We start from the raw sequence: 16,305 nt of genomic DNA on the forward strand, positions 1-16,305 counted from the left end.
GTAGATTTTTGGAAAGAAGGAATATCAAAGACACAGCTCTTTTAAAATACAACTAGCAGCTATAAGTATTAAACAGAAGGGATTATAGATTTGGTAAAGCTTAGAGTCTATAAAGACAATCTTCTTTAGTGAAGTGGAGAAAAAGAAAATGAGTTAGATCCAAAAAAGCTAGTTAAACTTAGGTCCCACTTAAATCAACTGGACAAGTTAGTCATGACTAAATGAAACCCTTTTGAATTCAATAGAACATACTACTTTAGTTTGGCTCCAATCCTTCTATCAATACTTTTGTTATCAAAAGGTTAGATACCGTTTAATGCTATTCTAGCTTTATGTCTCTATAATCCCAATATCTCTCATAGTTCCTCATATTTATTACTTCTGCAATTACAGATGTAAAATTTGTGAACAAAATAGTTATACATTTTAATCGAAAAGGAAAGCAGATCTGAAATGTATTTTGGATGCTGCCCAAAGTACTATATTCAAACTAAGACTTTGCTCTCATTGAGCCACATACGAGCTCTAATTTTACTCTTGTTGACAGTCTTTGTTAATGGCTAATGTAAGCAAGTTGTCATGGCATCAAGATTTGAAAGGATTCCTTGGAAACAGCTCTCAAAACCTTGAAGCCTATTTCCAGTGCTTAAAGTTAGGACAAAGCATCTTTTCGAATCTTTAGAAATATTTCCTACTCAGTATATTGTATCATGTTTATGAAATGTTTTCCACTTTGCACCTAGCAGAAACACAATTGAAATATTTTGATTTAACCTTTCATCTCCAAGGTAAATAATCTTCTGCAGGGTATTTTGCCAATCTATAGATCAGAATGAGAAAAACTGAGGATAAAACAACTTCTACATACCTGCAACCTCTTATTCTCTTGGATCAGCAGATCCTACACAGGCTTCTGTTTCACATGATGATCACATTATTGGATGCTCTGTTATCTGTATGTTGTAAAGTACCAAGATGTGGATCTTTGATATAATCTAGAAACATTGCTACGGTCTTCTTTACACGAACTGTTTTTCAACTCTGGGATTTCATTCTGTATGACTCTTCACTGCAAGGATCTAAACTTATTATCATTTTGAACATATTTATTTCCAAGATTAGCAGAGTTGACTGAAGGTCAAGTGTCTAATCAAGGTACCAACCTGGAAAATAAAGGGAAAAAAGGAAATTCTCTCAACAGGCGTATTCCAGGAAAATAATTACTTTTGAGAGGAAGATCTGTATATTACAGGGACATTTTTGTGGTGGGGAGCAGGGAGTGCCGTGCTTTACATTTCCTCACAAGGGGTCATTACAGCTGTTTACCTTGTCTCATAGGGGTCCACCTGGAGGAAGTGAACTTTTGGAAGCAACACAAACCAAGAGAATAAACGAGAACTAAGCACCCCCAACTTCCCAACTCTCCCTACAGCACTACTGCTATTTCCATCCCCCCTTGCTTGTGATAGAGTGGGACACTAGAATGTGATAAAATAATAGAAATAGGTATATGTATTAATAGCATGTATCAAGGTAGTTTCTGTTCATAAAGAAGTCTTGATCATTGCTACAGTAAGAAAGTGTTGCCATCTTCTAAGGCCTCTTTTAAGTCTGGCAGTGGTAAGGGGCATGTTGCCAGGCCAAAGCAAGAGGTCCTGGGTCATGTGGGGAGCATCCCACATTGCACTACTTCACTACGTAAGCATCCTAACTCATGGAAACTGGGGCAATGATAGTATTGGAGGCTTCTTTCTCAAAATTCAATAGTAAGGGAAGTAGCCAGTTCTTTCTATGACACTAATGTAACCTGAGATGATCCAGCATAGGGCGATGGGCAACAAATGTACAGTCAAACCTCTTCTTACGTCCGCCTCCGCTTGTGTCCATTTAGCCCAACGTCCGTGGCAAACCCGGAAGTAACCTGGAGGTTTGCTGCCGTTTGCACCTGTGCAGGAGCGGCAATCGCCGTTCGCGCATGCGCAGAAGTGGGCAATCACCGCCCGTGCCTGCGCACAATGGTGCCTCTCCCAGCAACCCATTTCGACCTCCAGATGGACCTCCGGAATGGATTATGGTCGCAGGTAGAGGTTCCACTGTACAGTGGTTTTCATCCAGTGTGCCGTGGCACCCTGGGGTGCCTTGAATGGTCAGGGGTGGCACAGGCAACACTGGCCTCTGTCCCTCTTCCCTTCCCTCCCTCCTTCCTTCCTCTGATGCCTTCTTGGGCCTCTGCCTCCCAAAGGCTTGCACAGTTGTTTCTTGCTGCAGCCTGGCTACAAGCTCCCCATGTGAATGGTGCTGCTGGGGCTGGCCAGGGGGTGCTTCCCAGGCCCCTGTGGGGCACTGTGAGGAGGCACCTCTCTTTGGGGCGGGGGGGCAGCTCAGAGACTGGGGGGGGGGGGCAGCTGTGGCTGCCCAGTGGACACCCATGGAGAGGGGAGCAGAGAGGAGGCTGAGCGAACACTCCACAAGGGAGGGTGTTCGAAAAAGGGTGAGGGGCTGCCAGCTCTGCCGGCAAGGGGTGACATAAATGGGCTCCTGAGACCCACAAGGGTGCCACAGAAAGCATGTAGTTGATCAAGGGAGCTGTGGACTCAGAAAGACTGAAAACATCTGCTGTAGTAGCAAAGGAAAGGCAAAGTAATTTGACTGCTGCAGCAGCAAAACAGAAGGTGTGCCACACAAATATTCATCCCACGATTTTTGAAAACAAAATAACTTCACAATAATTTGTTAGGTTTTGTCACAAATCCCTAATTATCCAGAGTCTAGCATATGCTAATTTACAAAAAAGAAAGGCTAAGTCAAAAATCCTCCTTTCAGCGTTAAGAGTGAAACAGCAGCAACTTAGCATTCCCTTCATCTTTTGAAATGCTATGCCACTGTATATACAAACAGTACAAACAGTACTACAGCAAACAAAGAATATATTTAACACAAAGATAGACTAGATCTTGTGTCCATTTGCAACAAAAAAGCAAACTTTTGTAATATGTGCAAATCAAAAGTTGTAAAGAAATTCATTTACTCCCATCAAATTCCATTTACTTCCTAGATTTATCAACTGAGTGAATACAGTGGTTTGGATGCTAATAGAATTTAAGTTAAAGAAGTACATAGAAGAAAGGTTCCCACCACAGCCCCACTCTGTGCCTTCCCAGCCCCCACAGTCAGACATGGGTGGTTGAAGGAGGAAGGGATTGGAAAAGTGCCTTCTGTAAACTTCCTTAAGTTAACTTCTCTTAGGATATATTCCAGTACACTTAACTCCAAATATTTGTTTAAAATTATGTTTGCTTTCTATTTCCAAGCTTGGCTAAGACTTCTGCCTCTATTGTGCCAAAGCAACTTCCTGTTGCAAAATAAACAAGGTTTATCAAGAATCTAATTTCATCATATATGCAGATTGTTCACTCTTTCCCTCCCAAAAAACTGCCATGCTATTCCTTTCCCTCAAATAACCGTCTTTGTTCAACATGCCACTTCCCTTATTCTTTAAGCTCCTCTTTGAAACCACTTCTGCAACAGTTATATTTTGAAAAAACAACTCCACAACATGCTTCATCTGCCCCCTCTGTTCCACAGGATTCTTCTCTACATCACCTCTACTTCTGGTTACTTTCTTCTGCCGCCCCAATCTTGCCTAAGAGAGTACAAAGCCCTGGCAAAGCATCACTTTTTTCAGTCCATACAGCAGCTAAGATAACCATAGCACTACATTTTCAATAGCAATAGTAATGAGAAGTTATCCTACTACTAGAATTTTCTTGTTAAACTCTGTGAGGGAACAACTATTCCTTAAATGCAACGTATTTCAGTTAAACTTGTCTAATGTTTGGAAACAGATCCCAACATATTTGCCTCCCACTTTTTCAATGGTAACCATTGTATTTTCAACATCAGCTTATAGGTTGGTTGATTCAAGAATCTTTCCCCAAAAGAAGAGTCCTGCAAAGAACATGAGTCACTTTCCCAGGGGCAACAATACTTGCCGATGTGAAACTCCTGTCCCCGAATGCCAAATTTTCAGCCTAGAAATCCCAAACCTCTAAAGTCTAAAGAACAAAATGTTTTCATTCTCTCTTCAGGCATGTCAGTCACTCCAGAATTCAGAGCAAGAACTGGCAGCGTTGCCAGCCTGCCTGCTTTTGTGGCTCTCCAAGTCTGTTGCATAGTGACAGTGGCATGGCTTGCCATCTTGATTGTGTGCGCTGCTGCTCTGCTCTTCTAGCCTGTAAAACTGGCAACATCTTAAAATACAGACAATTCAACAATCCAATGACATTATCGGTTCTAAAGGTTTTGGTTGTATTAAAGGCACTCAAGCTTTCTCTTTATACTTTTAGAGTTCACTATGTGCAAAGCAGTTAAGTCCCCCCCCCCCCCCGCCCCTGCCCCAAATGGGCTGGTGAATTTAAGCTCCCTCAGTACGCGTCTGTAGTAGTAAAGGTAAGGGACCCCTGACCGTTAGGTCCAGTCGCAAACGACTCTGGGATTGCTGCGCTCATCTTGCTTTACTGGCCAAGGAGCTAGCGTACAGCTTCCGGGTCATGTGGCCAGCATGACTAAGCCGCTTCTGGCGAACCAGAGCAGCGCACGGAAACGCCGTTTACCTTCCTGCTGGAGCGGTACCTATTTATCTACTTGCAGTTTGACATGCTTTTGAACTGCTAGGTGGGCAGGAGCTGGAACCAAACAACGGGAGCTTACCCTGTCGCAGGGATTCGAACCACCGACCGTCTGGTTGGCAAGCCCTAGGCTCTGTGGTTTAGACCACAGCGCCACCGAAACACATAAAACACAGGTAGGAAGGTTCACTAACCTAGACACAATGTAGAATAGAAGCAGAAATGCATTAAGTTTTCATTATATCTTTTCACACCAACTTCCTGGTATTACTGGAACCTTCAAGATGGCTTATTAGGAAATAATATCATAGCCAAGGATGTAAAAAGGTTAAAGGACAACCCCAATATCTTGCTCCCAATGCACTTTCACTGAACAGTAATTTATAAGCAGGATTGAAGGTCTCTTTAGGGAACTCAAATTCACTAAATCAGTATGAATAACAACACCTTCAATGGCAGGAGAGTGTATCTTTAACATTTTAAACTGTGTACATGGATACAACAAAAATAATGTTGCTCAGAAGCAAAATATTAACTTTTGTATTTTAGCTTACTTGTATTGCTCATTTTTGACAGTAGAGTGTATGTTTCCACTATTAAAGATAACTAAGTGTGTTCAGTGCGTTCATCAACGTCGTATCTGAGTAGTTTAGGGCCAAAGGTTTCATGCAGGGGACCAGAATCCTATCATCAGGTAGTTCACTGAGACCAGAAGACTTTTTATGACTAGCAAACATGGGTTAGAGTTAATGATCAGGCATAATGTGCGCCACTTATTGGGGGCAAAGAAACTTTTCCCCATTATCAGTGCATCTTTTCAGTGCCATCCAGAAGTTAATTTTCAATAGGTTAGAAGCCTCTTACAATCTGGCCCTGAGAGTGTTATGATGGAATCCTCTATTAACAAAGGTGCCTGTGCTCCATTTGGTCTTGTTTCATTGTAGGATTGTCTATTACTGAGATCCAAGGATGTGGACAAGGTTTTTGGTAAAGTCTAGGCCAGGGGTAGTCAACCTTTTTATACCTACCACCCACTAATGCATCTTTCTTGATGGTAAAATTTCCTTACCGCCCACCAATGCTCGATGGAAGGAGGATGCAACTTGTGCCGTAGAACCCCCTACCACCCACCTAGAATCCTGAAACACCCACTAGTGGGCGGTAGGGATCAGGCTGACAACCCCTGGTCTAGGCAACCAACCCTTGCCTTTCATGGCTTATTACTTCTAGTAGGGAGAGGCTGTTTGGCTGAGTACAGGAGGCTGCAAATTTCTCCGAGTGATGGGCTATGTTATTTTTAAAAAAGTGGTTATTAGATGTGAACAATTATAGACGGGCTGCTGACTCCCCCACTTTTTGGATGAAGGAGTTCAGGCCAGGTCAACCCCAGCCACTCTTGGGTGAAACTGATTTTCTAGATCTGGGGTGGGAAATCTGTCACCCTCCATAGAATCCAGCTTTTTCTTAGAGGTGTGCCTGGCAACCACATTATGGTCTTTTTTGGACATTTTAATATAGTTGCACAAAACCTCAGTTATTGGATGGTACAGTACTATATTGTACAGGTGTTATGTTTCAGGAAAAGTGCAAAAATGTGTATACTCTAATCATCTTCTTGGAACTGCACTTGTGCAACCATCCTTACCTTCTGGAACTGGTGCATCTAGCGGACCTTACCCAAGCAAAGCAGAGAGCTTTTAAGCTCTTCATTTTACTTACTGGTCAAGTTCCGCTCGGTGTGCTGGGTCTGGTATGCTTTCACTAGATCTCATGGGGATCTTGCAAGAATATCCCATTTCCCATGTGCTGAGCGGAATTTGCCTAGTAAGCAAGGCAGAAAGTTTAAAAAGCTCTTCCAGTGCTGGGAAACCTGGTGTAAAAGGAGCTTTTAAGGTCTCCACTTTGGGTGCAATTAATTTGTGGGAAATCGACTGGCCGGCTTTCAACTGCACAATGTTAAAAATGTGTAAGTCTACTGCTTGCAAGATGCAATAGTACAGTATACAAATATTGTTAATAAATAAATAGGTGTACTAAATTTCCTGATTTCGAATAACACCGTGAACAGAATGTAATGTTTGTAGCAGCTGGGGCTTAACCATTTTGAAAAAGACAACTTAATTACACTCCAACTAGGAAACCATTAATACCTTTTGAAAAAGCGAAGAAAAAGACAGTGGCTGAATTTTATATCTATATCTATATCTAATCCATATCTATATATAGAGCTTCTGGATAGTTAGCAATGCAAGTCAGGCAAGTTTAAATAATATATTCCTGTTCTTGAATCTTTATGATAAAGTAAAATGTAAATCTTGGAGTAGAACATGAGCAACATAAGTGAATACTGACCAATAAATAGCCAAGAGTAAAGTCATGGGAGTCATTCATCTTTCAAAATCCCTGCTACAAATTTATCACTCATTTGGGCCCACCACTACAATGGCTAGATATTTCCGCTCCTCCTTCAGGTTCAATACTTACATTGTGACTGTTAAAGCCACATTTTTATTGCCAATGAGTACTCTGCATTCTCATTTAGAAAAATCTGTCCTCTCCATCTGGATCTGGTCTGTTTTCTTGGACTGTATTTCTGTCTGTGCTAATAAAACATTAAACTGAAATAGCAAGAGCTGCAGCACTGTTGGAAAATGTTACTAACCGTGAAAACTAGCTAGAAATTGTAACTTTATATACAAACAAAAATATTACGAAACATAACCTTGCCAATAAGCCCTGCAAAATTACTAGACTGATTTTTCAAACTCATCTGCTTTTTACTCTTCAACAAATCTTCGTATGAGAAAAAAGAAAAAGAAAAAAAGAACAGAGGCTAGTAAGTTTTTTAATAGGTAGACTACAAATAAAGAAGGCTGGTAAAGAAAGCAAGAGGCACTGCCGCCTCCTCTGGCAGTCCACCTGATATCTATACTGGATGTGAAGAAGGAGATTTTGCCTCATGAGCATCTGGCATAGAAGCACAGTGGGCACAGATTGTCCCATTTCTATTCTTAAATTCCAGATCAGGATTTTGTAAGTAAATTAAATGTACTAGTCAGTTGGTGAGCTATTACTTACACACACACACGCGCGCGCACACACACACGTTCTCATTTTGTATTTTTAAGTTGTGAGCCACCCTGTGATCTTTGGATGAAGGGTGGTATACAATTTATTATTCTTATTCTTATTCTTATTATTAGCAACAACAACCTTTCTCTCATACATGTTGTAAACTGCTTTGATATTTTCTATAAAATTGTAACATATAAGTATTTTTCCAAATAAATTAACAGATAGTATCAACTTGGCCACTCCCCTGCAAAATTAGGTTACACACACAGCAAATTGGCAATATAAATAACAATCCTACCACTATTATGTGGAAATAATTATAGAGCTAATATAAAAGGCAGGAAAATATCAATATCCAAAATTTGGGGGGAGTTTTTCAAATTGTTCACGATAATCCACAATAAGTCAAACAGAGGGACTCTGAGATGCATTTCGTTAGGTGTATGATCAGTTTGTAAGCTAACAGTTCTAATGCAAAAGAATGTGGTTCCAACAGGATGACCTTTTCTAGCCTAGGTACAGTATTGGGGTGGGGGTGGCAGGGAAGGAACTGTAGGTTTTGGTGAGGGAAAAATTATGTCAGTGGAGGGAGTTTCTCCTATATATGCAGCATAGAAACACAGTGGGCTGACAGCAGTGATACTGAGAGATCCACTGCGGTCTGCAAGCATTTCCAACCCACGTTGTTTTTTTACTACCCACCTTTTACTCATTAGATTAACTGGCAAGAGAGGAACATGATGTCCTGTCCATCCTTTGTGAGCACTTTTTAAACGTAAAAAGGAGATTCGTAAACATATTTGGAGGTGAATAACTTTCTTTGGGAAGTGGGGAGGAAGCATACAAGTCTGAGAGTTATGCAGTTAGAATTTCTTCTCATATTGCAGCTCCATATGCACATATTAGCAGGCTAAAGAAAGAAGTATATTAAAGCAATGGGTTGTCAGGGCTATCAAACTTTCCAGCTTGGCACACTTTGTCTAAGCCGCCTGACCTAGGAGTTGGAGTAATAGCAGCTAGGAACTTTGTTAGAGGAGAGTCTCCTGCTTTAATAAATACATTAAACCTAGATGTTGTTGCACTCCAACTCCCAACAGCTCTAGCCGGGATGGCCAGTGATCAGGGATGTTGCAAGTTGTAGTCTAACAACATCTTAATAGCCATGGGTTCCTCACCACTGCCTTAAATATTAGAGGGCATGAGGCTGAACTTTGCCAAGCCAGAACAACTTCTTAGACTACCATCTCAGTCTCACATGAACACCCTATTAAGCAGCATATAAGAGCATTATTACAGTTTTAGTGTCTTCAAACTGAACTCTGGAAAGTGAGGGAACCAACACACACAAAAACCACCTTTTACATTTGCATGTGGCATTAGTCATTACTGACCTTTAGGTTCCCAGAAGTAGTAGTAGCAATAATAATTCTGTACCCTAGTCTATACTGATATTTAACACTAAAGCAGTTATAATTATTATTGAGTTATCTTTGTTTTTATTTTTATTACATGTTTTGTTCTTTATATATTGTAAACCACCCTGAGATCTACGGGTATAAGGCGGTATACAAATTTAATAAATAATAAAAATAAAGCAACATACTGTATCACCTAAAGCACACATGGTACAGGAAGCAGGGGTGAAAAGTTATACTTTTCATCCTCTTTTGAACACTGTTCCTCTTACAAACTCACCACTGTTTCATAACTCTGTGAATTTTATCAATAGTCTCCAAGTTGCATATGTCAATATAAAGTATTCTGAAGGGCAGGACTTCATTGCTATTGTCTCTAAACCAGTCTGCTCAAAATTCTCCTCCTCCTAAACTTGTATATGACTCAGTCAGATGCTGACCCACTGGAGAGACCAGTCAGGAGTAAATATGGACCAATGGTATCTAATTGTATGGAAAACGGCCTTACTAGAAAAGCTAACCAATAAACTGAAACTGACACAGGGACAAATAGAAGAGGATGCCTACACCCCAGTATGGCTCCCCTTTATCACATACACAGTCCAACAAGAATAACCCACTGACAGCATAGGAATCAATCTGGCTTACCTGACCCAATATGCCATCCCCCCAATGCAAACAAACCCCATTGCAGCCAACCACAGACAACCAACCACACCCTACCCCCCAATACCTCTCACTACCAAGGGAATGTAATAAACAAATAGAAAGAGAACCTACCCAGTTGACACTGACACAAAACCCCACAAGTACACTTTACAAAAGAATATAAGCCTCACCACACCACACCACACCTCCTCTCTCCCAACCTTATACAGTGGTACCTCATGTTACGTACCACCCCCCTTACGAATGCTGCGGGTTATGCATTCCGCTAACCTGGAAGTAGAAGCCCCTTGTTGTGACCTTTGCGCCGGGATGTGAGCGGAAGTCGCGCTCCGACAGCGCGGCAGCAGCAGGAGGCGCCATTAGAGAAAGCGTGCCTCATGTTACGAGCGGTTTCCTGTTATGAATGGACCTCCGGAACGGATTAAGTACGTAACACGAAGTACCACTGTACTGTACTCAACACTAATGTCTCACAACAAATGTAACTGATTTGTTAAGAAAGACTGTACAAGCTGAAAAAGAGACAAGGCATGTACTTTTGTAAACTAAGAAAATCTTTAATAAAAAGATTAAAAAAGAAACTGACCCACTACAAAACCAAAGCAAGCTAGAAACAGAAAATCTTCCAAAATGGAGGGAGTTTCAGATTGTATTTGGTATCCAAAATAAATTCCATGTATAACTGAGGACAAAGAACGCAAAGCTTCAGACTTTCTCAACACTTCCATCTACTCTTCAGTTCTGCTTATAGATTGTAGATGAATAAACTAGATTTAATAACTGAATGTACTTGTCACTCAGGATACAAAAGCTACATTCATAAATTTGCCCTGGATCATATGCTCATGCCTCCAATACAAGTCAATATTTCAGGGTGTTGACATACCAGAATGAAAGTAATATGGGAATTTTGACAAGGGAATTTCACTCTTCATGGAATGCATAGTCAAGAAAATGCTTCTTGCATTATACTAGAGTATTTACAAACTCATAAGAGAGAATATATTGTTATCAGCTAATGGCAAGAGTAAAAAAAGTATATTGCTATTGCTGCTCCATGCAATCCAAACTGATGTCCAGAATTAGAGGAGACTTAGCATGAGGTAGAACCCACAACTGTACTTAGCCAATCAACTCACTGATGTGACCTTTCTCCTCTAGAGTAAACCCACAGCTGTTCCATCATATTGTTCCTTCTCCTCTGCAGTTTAGTGAATAAATATATCTGGGATTCAAGGGGTATGTTGCCATTTTTTCTTCCCACCCCAAATTAATTGATAGCTGCTGGGGCAATACATCATTTGGACTGTTCAAGCAATGGAACACCATGTCAATTTTTCATTGACTGTACTGGTTGGGTTTAGTGGAAGAGGGGGAATAGCTACTGCCATCGCTGATAACCATGCCACTGCTCAGACATACAGACCTGGGAGGCCCCTAAGTCAATTGAAACATATGTACATACAGTAGCCAAATGAGATTTAAGGCAACTATAGGTTTTTCTTTCCTGTTACAACCTTGGCCTGGGTGGCGGAGGCAGCCTCCTTGCCACGGCTTCCTCCCGCTCGGCCACTTCCTCTCACTTGGCTGCCTCTGGGCGCCGCCCCCTCCTTCCCGCTGAGGCGGCTGAGTGGGAGGAAGCGGCTGAGCAGGAAGAGCTGAGTGGGAGGAAGTGACGATGGTGCGGAGGCTGCGCCAGCATCGCCGCCCGCCCAGAGGCGTCCGTGGCTTCTGACTGGCTGCAGGAGCTTCCTGCAGCCAATCAGAAGCAGCATCGCATCGTGGAAGTCAGTCCCCGCGCGGCAAAGCCTCCACGCCGCGCTGGTTTAGCATGGGGACTGACTGAGTGTGTGGCAGGGTCCGCAAGGTTCGCGGGCCGGATTAACGAGCCCAGCAGGCTGCATCCGGCCCGCAGGCCTTAGTTTGCCAACCCCTGTGCTAAACCATTGTTTAATAAAACAAGTTTAATAAACCAAGTTAAGTCTTATGAGAGAACCAGGCTAATATAAGGTTGAATTCAGTATAAGGCAAATTGCTATATTCGCCTGCAATTACGTCCACAAGAATTACTAACCCACACATGTCAGAACTTCATTGCAGCGAAACTAGACATGATGAGGGAAACCCAAGGGTCCCAATCTCATGTTTCCATTGTAAGGCTTAAAGTAGAGCAGTTAACAATTACCTTGCCCCCTGATTCTTCTTTTAAAATTCAAGCTACCTGGCAGTTTTTAATTCCCCTACTCCCAGCCAGGCTCTGACTGAAACAAGTAGTAAGGGGGGTGGACAGCTTTGGGGTGCATCTGCAGAAGAGAATCAGCAGGCAACTGAAGGATTAACAGCCCTCTCCACTGCTAGCCCTCCCTTGTGAAAGCCCCCTGTCCCTAACACGCTCATTATCTAGGCAAGTCACACATTTGCTGATAAAAAATTGTTCCTCCCAGAAATACTACAATGTTTTCTAATGCAGAAGGCCACACCCAAGACAAAACTAATGTTATGTCTTTCTGCTGCAAAAATGGCAACTGGCTACCAATAATGAGCATTTTAAAATCACATCTGTTCACAGAAACAAACATCAGCTTGCATAACAAAAGCAAACATTAGTATTAATCACAAAAGTAGCCTGTTAAAGTTCATCTTTCATTGCATGCTTGTTCAGATGCAGAGTGCAAGCCATTCTGTTTTACAAATAAATACAGGCTGCAATCCTGTGCACACTTACCTGCAAGTAAGTTCTAACGAACAAAGTGGATCTTACTTCTGAGTAAACAAGCATAGAATTGTGCTATATGGCTGCAAAGCCACACACACTTAGCTGCGAGTAAATGTCACTGAACACAGTGTGACTTCCTTTCAAGTAAAGATGAATATGATTGCATTGCACAGAGATGATCCAGTCCAATGCTTATTTATTTCCTCCCCTACTTTCCTCCCTCCTGCACATACAGTGCTATGCATTTCTTCATAGAATATGGACCAGATTCTTCCTTAATTAAAGAAAGTACAAACAGGTCAACCAAGCAGGGACAGGACTTTAGTCCAGCTCGGACAAAGTCAGTTTCCAATGGGGAACAGCTGCTTGGAAACAAAAGAAAAGGAACACATTGAACAGAAACAAAAATGCACACAAGTATATTTCTTACTTGGCAAAGCATACACATTCAACAGTTTTCCAAAGGTTGCCTATTGAAGTTTATTAACCTAATTCGCATTATTTAAGGCACTACCATTGTTTACACTTAGTTTTCATTGTCTTGGATTATTTCACACACCAGTGTTCTTATGTTAGATATTACCACAATATTACCAAAGTCACTAAATATTTGTGTGTGTACACTACCATCTTTAGTATTAAGTCACTCTTCAAAGTCTTTGTTAATTTAAAAAAGGGCTTTTTCATGACCTACAAATACATGCACTGAAGTGCCAAGAAATACAGCAAGTTAAACAAGACAATCTTCACATTATTAGCCTCCTCTCTTCTTCACAAAAACAGCGGTATTTAACTAGGCAGATTTCTGAATATAACTGTTCCACTTGGGAACTATAATAAGCCTGTTTCAAACAAATATTCTTACAAAGCATACTTTGTAAAATATAAAACATGCTTATGAAACAGCATTAAAGAGATTTGCCCCTCCTTTTTACAGCAGCTCTACTCGTTCTTGAGCTTCATAGCGATGTCCACAAAGAATAACCACAGAAATTATGCAATTTGTTTTTCAGGTCTCATGATTACTCAGGGATATAATTTTGAACCAGGAAGCTGTGTGGCTTTTGAATTATGTACAAACACATTCATTGACAAAACAAATCTGCCTTAGGTCAGTGTATCATGAGGATGGTGTCCCCTTTCTAAAGCTCAATACACTGGCCTCATATGTTCACAAGTGACAGATTCCCATCACAACAATGAGCACCAGACTATCACAACAATAAATGCAAGAAGGCGGCAAACGACACTTCTTCCCTGCTAGCCTGATTGAAACCGCTTGAGTTGCTTGCGTAGGCGTTTGTGCATACACACTCCAAACAGCAAGGAAGGGGTGGTGGCTGCAAACAGCCTTGCTAGTAAACCACCGAAACCCTAATATCTAGCGTTTCTTCCAACCTCATTGTGCAGGGACCAGGGGAGAGGCCGAGAGGGACAGGTAAACATCACAAAGTAGCATGGGAATAGAGGGAGTGGCAGGGTCTGGGTCTTTCTCATTCATCCCAAGCAGCTCTTCCCAAAAGGAAGCACTGAGAGGGAATGCGGAAGGGGCAGAGGAATGGGGATCCAGGAAGAATGGAGGCACAAAAACAGGATGCGAGGAGGGAGAGAACCCACAGGTTGAGAGGATCCAGTGAACAGGAAAACAAGGAGGCCCTCAGACGATAGACAAGGGGGCTATGAAACAGGGTGCATAAAGAGGAAGCTAAAAAAGGTTCTTCATACAGGATGCCATTGGGCTGGGGTATGAGAAGGGTTGAGTAAAAGAGAATGGAGGATAGGAAACTGGTAAAGGGATACAGGTGGTGGAAACAGAGTGTGTGGATCTGATGTCCTATATAGTCTACATCAAAAAAGACTAAGGCTGCAGTCATGACCCCACTGAATTCAACAGGACTTATTTCTGAATATACATGGTCAGGATTGTGCTATAAGGCTACAATCCTGTGGCACCTACCCAGGAGTAAGTCCTGCGGAACACAGCAGGATTTTCTTCCAAGTCAACGAATTTAGGATTTGGGCGCAAGACAGAGAAGAAACATCTTCTGTTAGACTCTCCCCACAGTAAGTTTGTCTTCCAAGGTGCCCGCAAATCTAGCCTTTTCTCTCTCTCTCTCTGCAACAAAACTCCTCTGGAAATACCTTGCAAGGAAGAAGACCGTGAGAGGAAATGGGAATTTCCTCCTGAAGAGAAAGTAAGCGTGGACGTGTATGTGTGCGATACACGAGAGTGAAGGCGCTCCCAGAGAGAAGAGGAAACTCTCAACTTCACAGGGTGGCTGTGTATTCAAAGGAAGGGGAGACTATACCCGGCGGCAGCCCGAGTAATGTTTAAGATTCAGAAACTGGGGTGGGAAAGAGGGGCTGAAGGGAAGGTGCGCCTTGAGCAGGGGAGACGGGCAGGGAGAGCCCCTCAGAAAAAAGCACATGGTGTATGAAAAAAGGTAGGCGCAGGTGGGTGGGAGTGTGGGGCGGGGGTCGGCCTTTCAGGATGCGGGAGCCTGAAGCGCGCAAAGGAGCCAAACAAACGCGTGCTTATTAAAAGTTCCGGGGGGGAGGTGGGCTCCTTCCCCCCTCACACACACATGAGGGGCGCTTCCCTGACCCCATCCTTCCCCCGCAGCCCCGAAACCCCAGGCGAGTCCGTCCGTCCCGTCCTCCCTTTCCCCACCTCCGGGTCACTCACCTCCGTCTTTCCCCGCGTGGACCGGAGCCTGAGGCGAAGGGGCGAGGGGCGCCGAGGCCAACGGAAGCCCAAGACAGGCCCCGCCGCCGCCGGCAGTTTGGGTCGCCCGTCGCCCCCCTCCCTCCCTCCCTCTTTGAAAATTCCAGCGGCGCGTGCCCGCTCGCGTTCGCGCTCCCTCACCCGCTCAGCGTTCCTCTGACAGAAAAGGAGGCGCGAGCTTTCTCTGTCTCTCTCTCTCTCTCTCTCTCTCTCTCTCTCTCTCTGTGCGCCTCCTTCAGCTGACGGAGCCACGGTGACGCGCGCGCGCTCGCGACCAGGCGGCGGTTGGGTCCCTCATTCGGGTCCTTCCTTCCGTCTCTGTCTGTCTGTCTTGTCTCTAAGGCTCTTTCCTCTCCCCTCCCCACCCCGAAAAAAAACAAACAACAAACAAACAAACCGCAGCAGGAAGCGAAAGCCGCGTGACCCCGGATGTGGTCGAGAAGGAGGAGGAGGAGGAGATGTGTGTATGTATGTGAGTGAGAGAGAGAGAGAGAGAACGGGGAAAGCCCACATATACAAACACACACGGGAGCGCGCGCCCATGCACAAACAAGACCGGGCTTTCAGTGCGCACGCGCCATTTTCGGCACTGGGGAGGGTAGGGGCGGGGCTTGGCATGGCGCAGGCGCTCTGGGCGCTACCTAGGTCTGACCCGGGGTTGAAAAGGGAGAGTGAGTGTGAGAGAGAAACTGCGAGCCTTTTTTATTGTTAATTATCCGTATGTTTTTAATAAAGTGCGTGTGTTAATTCTATCAATGTTCACTTGTTTTTAATGATGTTTTTCAGGCTGCTCTTATTTTTATCTGTAAGCCATGCTGAGTCCCTGTCATAGAAAAACATGTTAATAATCATCATAATAAATAATAATAAATATTAGCATCTGCAGAGTGCTTTTTAAAAGTATTTATTAAACTTTTATACCGCCCTTCGTCCGCAGATCTCAGGGCGGTTCATAACACAAAAAATTTATGGTCTGATTTCATTGCCAGGATGATAGTAAACTGCATAACCACACAGAGAAAGCAAGTGGCACAAGCGTAGGGTGTTCACTTAATAATACTACTATATATAAAATCC

General features: G+C 43.0%; 1 protein-coding gene across 2 annotated transcripts in view; it reads right to left on the bottom strand.

The window, feature by feature from the left end:
* The window catches only part of PIK3CA (phosphatidylinositol-4,5-bisphosphate 3-kinase catalytic subunit alpha), a 42,912-nt gene extending 27,478 nt beyond the window's left edge, over positions 1 to 15,434 (bottom strand). Inside the window, exons 1-2 of one of the 2 annotated variants that reach the window (XM_081007831.1) lie at positions 15,370 to 15,434; positions 869 to 1,163 (exon numbers count right to left, since the gene is read on the bottom strand). The gene's annotated coding sequence lies outside the window, so the exon portion shown is untranslated. Of the gene's footprint in view, positions 1 to 868; positions 1,164 to 15,189; positions 15,315 to 15,369 lie in introns of those variants that run through there. The other variant, XM_081007830.1, reaches the window with a different exon arrangement.
* Between the last annotated feature and the right edge of the window lie 871 nt (positions 15,435 to 16,305).

This window comes from Podarcis pityusensis (assembly GCF_964106645.2).
Source record: "Podarcis pityusensis genome assembly, chromosome: 5".
NCBI classification, from domain to species: Eukaryota; Metazoa; Chordata; class Lepidosauria; order Squamata; family Lacertidae; genus Podarcis; species Podarcis pityusensis.